We start from the raw sequence: 5,512 nt of genomic DNA, 5'->3' as shown, positions 1-5,512 counted from the left end.
CAAGTTGACATACAAACATCACCATCACAGTAAATGTGGCAAGAGTGATGAAGCATAGGTAAGATAGGAACAGAGAGATGTATACTGGATTTGTTTTCATAAAATCATTTGTAATTTTGACATAAGCTGTGGCAGTTAAGGTGTCAACTTGGCTGGGCCTGGTTTTCAGTGGCTGAGCAGCTGAACATAGTTATTCCCCGTCATGAGATTGTAATCATCTTCATGGTGGAATCTACTGGAGAAGCTGAGTAGCTACCTTAAGGATGTGGTCTGTTTCCAGTATATAAGGATAAGTGTTGAGAAGGGTCTCTGCAGCTTTTTGGCATGCTTGGATCCTGCATGTAGCAGAGTCTTTATTTAGCAGCCTGCCATGTTTCCTGCCAATCTTGGGACTATCTCTGGACTTGAACAAGTGCCCTGCTATGTGGTTTGGCAATATTGGGACTGTGCTGTTTTATTTGTTGACCTTGGGTTTGTCAGCTTCAGCAGTCAGCAGCTGCCTAAGTAAAGAGACACCTCCAGCTCCAGTGTACTGGGAGCAAGAGGTAAAGCTGAAGCCCAAGGTCAAAGGGCCTTCACCCTAGAGCTTGACAGTTTGAACTCAGACTTCTAGCTTCCAAAGCTGTAAGAGAATAAATTCCTATTTCTTAAAGTTACCAATTTGTGGTATTTTCTATTAGAGCAGCCCTAAATAACTAAACCATAAGCAATATCAATGGAGCAGTGGGATAAAGATTGACTAGGGTGAGTTTTGGTTCAAGATTGGGCAATGTTTCATCCTATTATATAAAAAGTTGCTATGAGCTGAATGAACTGTACATAACAGCAGGATGAATTTACCTGTGATGCTATGAAAAGAACTATGAAAAGATAACATGCACTTCACATGTAGTATATAACAACAGTAATAAAATGAAAACAACTAGACTAGCATTTAATGGATGTTTCCTACATGCCCAGCATTTTGCTAAGCTTTTTCATATATTTTTTAACTAAATTTTGTAAGAACACTTTGAAATGTACATTATTATCTTATTTTCAGAGATAAAAAGGAAAGAATGCTAGAGCGTTAAAGACTTGCTAAGGTTACATTGCTTTTTCACAAGCAAAATATTTGCAGCATCAATTTTAACCTAACAAATTAAAAGAGTAAAATAATCATTATATATATTTCTTTTCTATAAATATTTGCCTTTTAAACGAGCAATTTCCTTATGTTGAGTTGTTTTTAGAGTATATTAGCATAATTCAATCAATGGAAAATGAGAATCACTTCAGTACTACAGAGAATGAGAAAATACCAATGTGTAATGGTTACACAATATGATGTTTCTTAGTTTTCAATCCTAAAATCCAAACCTGGAGGACTTAAAATATCTCCAAAATGCATTTGTGGCAGAAGTTGCAGATATAAGGAATGCATTTGACTTAGAAAACAAATGGCAAATTGCCTCTTATTTAAATTCTTGTTTTATCTGAGTATCAATAGCCCGAATGATGCATTCTTAATCATTTAAGATTCATAAAATCAATATGTATTATTTTAGATAATTGGATTACAAACATTCATTATTTGTAAAAATGTATCTAAAATGGAAAGCTGCACTGATAATTTAATAAACTGTGTTGAGCCAAGAAAGAGAAAATAATTAGCTACTTACCTCACACTACACAAAAATAATTCCAAAAATTTATATACAAAAAAGTGAAAATATTAGATAGCATAATTTTTTAGAAAATAACATTGGATTCAGAATGACCTTTCTAGCATGATGTGAAAAAGAGGGGATAACACTAACAGATTTGATTACATTAAATTAAATAAAAAGAGAATAACACCATATAAAAGTTAAAAGGGAAGCAAAAAATTGTGGAAATGTATATAATATATATGAAAGACAAATGAATAATACCCGTAAATTGCTCACAGTCCAATAAATGTGAGCAAAATATGAACAATTCACAGAAAAATTGAAATGTCCAATGAACAAATGAAAAGATGCTAAATCCCAGCAGTTCAAGAAATGCAGATGGAAATAATGTGGAAGTAGTTGTCATCACTCTGTGTGACAAAAGGAAGCAAATATATATATATTACTATTATACCCTAGTGTTGGCCAGGATGTAGTAAGTAGTTAATTCAACGAAACAAACAGTGTTTATAGTAGTGATAAACATTTGTTACAAGGGAATTCTTAGGAAAATCCCCAAGGAATGCAAGTTGTGTATATTTTTTGTTCTTCTAATGAGCTTGGAGAATACTAATACTATAGATATTGTTTGTAAGTGATGTCTTCCAATTGTCATTGAACCCTTTTCCCTAACATAGAGGTTCTCATGAAGGCTGCAAATGAGAATCTAGGAGAAATACCAAAGTAGCTTTTAGAAAATTGTAATGCTAGATGTCCCCAGCTGTTGAGGCATAATCTCTGAAAACAGGGCATAAATATCACTAATTTAAAAAATCTTCCCTGTGGCTTCTAATATGCTGTAAGTTGACAACCTCTGTTATAAGAATCTTCACTTTACCTATTATGGTGAGTGAATAACATATCTAAAGCATGTTGCTAAGTTTCTAATGTTCAGGAAACTTGCTGTTCCTCCGTAACACAGAGAAAAGGATTTATTTCTTAGTTGAGCAAGTCTAAAGTGAGTTTGCTTGAGGAGAAGCCCAGTGGGAATAAACCTGAGGACCCTCATTTTATTTCATCATTGGCATCAATCTCTGTCCAGGGAAAACAATGGTGAATCAGAGCATTCCATCTCCTTTTTCCTCAGTTACGAGTTACCTTAAAAATATCTCATACTGAGACTCCTTCAAAAGAGCATATTCCCACATTCAAGAAGTCTGAAATTACTGTTGGTCATATTGAAATGTTTTGGTTACATTACTTTTAATGGAAACTAAAACCCACTGCCATTGAGTTGATTATGACTCATAGAAGCCTGTAAAACAGAGTCTGCCCTTAGAGTTACCAAGGCTATAGATCTTTACAGAAGCAGACTGCCTCATCTTTTCCCCACATAACAGCTGCAGGGTTCTAACTCCTGACTTTATATTAGCAACCAAATGCCTGAACCACTGTGCCACCAGAGCTCCTTAAACCAAAAGAAACCCAACCCACTGCCATCTAGTTGATTCTGACTCATAGTGATCCCCATTGGTTTCTGAGGTGGTAAATCATTATGGAAGTAGATTGCCCTGTCTTCCTTCCACAGAGTGGCTGGTGTATTTAAACCGCCAACCTTCTGGCTAACAGTCAAATGCCTTAGGCACTGCGCCACCAGAGCTCCTTACCAGAGCTTGTTGTTGTTGTTGTTATGTGCCATCCAGCCAGACCTGACTCATAGCGGGTTGACCCCTCCTTGGGTTTCTGAGGCAGTATCACTACGGAAGTAGATTGCCCCATCTTCCTTCCAAGGAGTGGCTGGTGGGTTTGAACCACCAGCCTTCTGATTAGCAGTGAAGTGCCTTAGCCACTATGCTACCAGAGCTCCCTACCAGAACTCAGTGGGAACTAAAACCAAAAACCAAACTCACTGACATCATGATTCCAACTCATAAAAACCAAACCAAACCCATTGCCGTTGAGGGGATTCCAACTCATAGCAACACCTATTGGGTTTCCAAGGCAGTAAATCCTTATGGAAGTAGATTACCCAGTCTTGTTTCCACAGGGTGGCTGGTGAGTTTGAACCATCAACCTTCTGGTTAGCAGTCAGATGCCTTAGGCACTGTGCTACCCAAGTCTGTAAATCTTTATGGAAGTGGATTGCTCCATCTTCCTTCCACAGAGCAGCTGGTGGGTTTGAACTGCTGACCATCTGGTTAACAGCCAAATGCCTTACTCATTGTGCTACTAGAGCTCCTTTAGTGGGAACTAAAGGTGGATGAAAACATTTTGTGTAGTTTTGTACCTGTTTGTCATGAAATTTCATTTTTATTACAATTACAAGAATCACAATATTACAAGTCCAAGAGAGAGAAGACCAACTTAATTACAGTAGACTCCAAATAACATTTTATACACTATCTGTATAAAATATGACAATATCTATTTTTACAAATTTCATAACCTGTACCCCAGCATTTCCACTGCTAGAAATTTATTCTACAGAAAACCGCTCACAATTATGAAAAAGTTTCTGTTCAAGGCTGCTCACTGCAGTATTGTTTAAAATAACAGAGCTTGGAAAGAAATCATAAAACTGTTAAAAATATGAGGAAGATCTACATGTGTAGATTTGGAGAGCTATCAGTTATGTGATTCAATGAAGAAGTAAGTACATTTTTGTGGTTTATACTGTGTCCATTTGATTAAATTTTCCCAAACTCCTTCCCTATATGGTTAAAAACCAAAAACCTAAACCCACTGCCATCTAGTCAATTCCGACTCACAGCAAACCCCATTGGGTTTCTGAGGTGGTAAATCTTTATGGAAGTAGATTGCCCAGTCTTCCCTGTGTGGTGAGACTGGTGGGTTTGAACTGCCAATCTTTTGGTTAGCAATCAAATGCCTTAGGCATTGTAGCACCTGAGCTCCTTTCTTTGTATGGTTACAGGTTATAAGTGTCAAAAGGAGAAGTTCACGTGAGATTTAGAAGGCAGAAGCAAAGGAGTATTTTCACTTTCCGATGATCACGATAAATATCTTTGATGAAAGAAAGATGCAGAGATTTCTTCTCTTTATGCTTCTCAACTACACTTCTAGCTTTTCTTTCAGACTTCTGGCTTTGTTGACCCAAATCAGCTTCAGATCCAGAGATCCAGAGCAGCACAGAGGTGCCAGTGGGTTTCCTTTTTTTTTTTTTTTCCTCAGTCTCTGTCTAGCTCTTCTTCCTGGTTACTGGCCCTGCTGGTCAACAGTTACTCCAGGCCAACACCAGCTACTGGGCTAAAAACCCACAGAAGCCACAGCTCCCTGTATATATCTCTACCTACTCCCCCTCCATATTCCTGCTTTTGTGACTTGACCTGTCTGACTTCTCAGATGAACTTACTTCTCTGATTCTCCCACATGTCTTTCAGACTCATTTTCTAAGGTTTTCCCTCAGTTGTTTAAGATCTTGTTACTATAAAATTCCTTTTAATCTATACTCTTTTTCTTATTGCTATTAGGTGTCATTGATCTTGACTCATAGATACTGTACAACAGAAAGAAACACTGCCTGGTCTTGTGCTATCTTCACAATCCTTGTTATGCTTGAGTTCATCGTTGCAGCCACTTTGTCAATCCATTTTATTGAAGGTCTTCCTATTTTTTTTATAGGAAGCAAGTTATCCTTCTCCAGGAACTGATCCCTTCTGACCACATGACCAAAATAGGTGAGATGAAATCTGGCTATTCTCATCTCTAAGGAGTATGCTGGCTGCACTTCTTCCAGGGTAGATTTTGTTCATTCTTCTGGCAGTCCAAGTATTCTTCGCCAATACCGCAACTCAAAGCCATCAATTCTTTGGTCTTCCTTATTCATTGTCCAACTTTCACATGTGTGTGAGACAACTGAAAAT

This window comes from Orycteropus afer, unplaced genomic scaffold (assembly GCF_000298275.1).
Source record: "Orycteropus afer afer isolate SDZICR_OR568_19922 unplaced genomic scaffold, OryAfe1.0 scaffold00504, whole genome shotgun sequence".
Lineage (NCBI taxonomy): Eukaryota > Metazoa > Chordata > Mammalia > Tubulidentata > Orycteropodidae > Orycteropus > Orycteropus afer.
Note: the sequence above shows the minus strand (reverse complement) of the source record.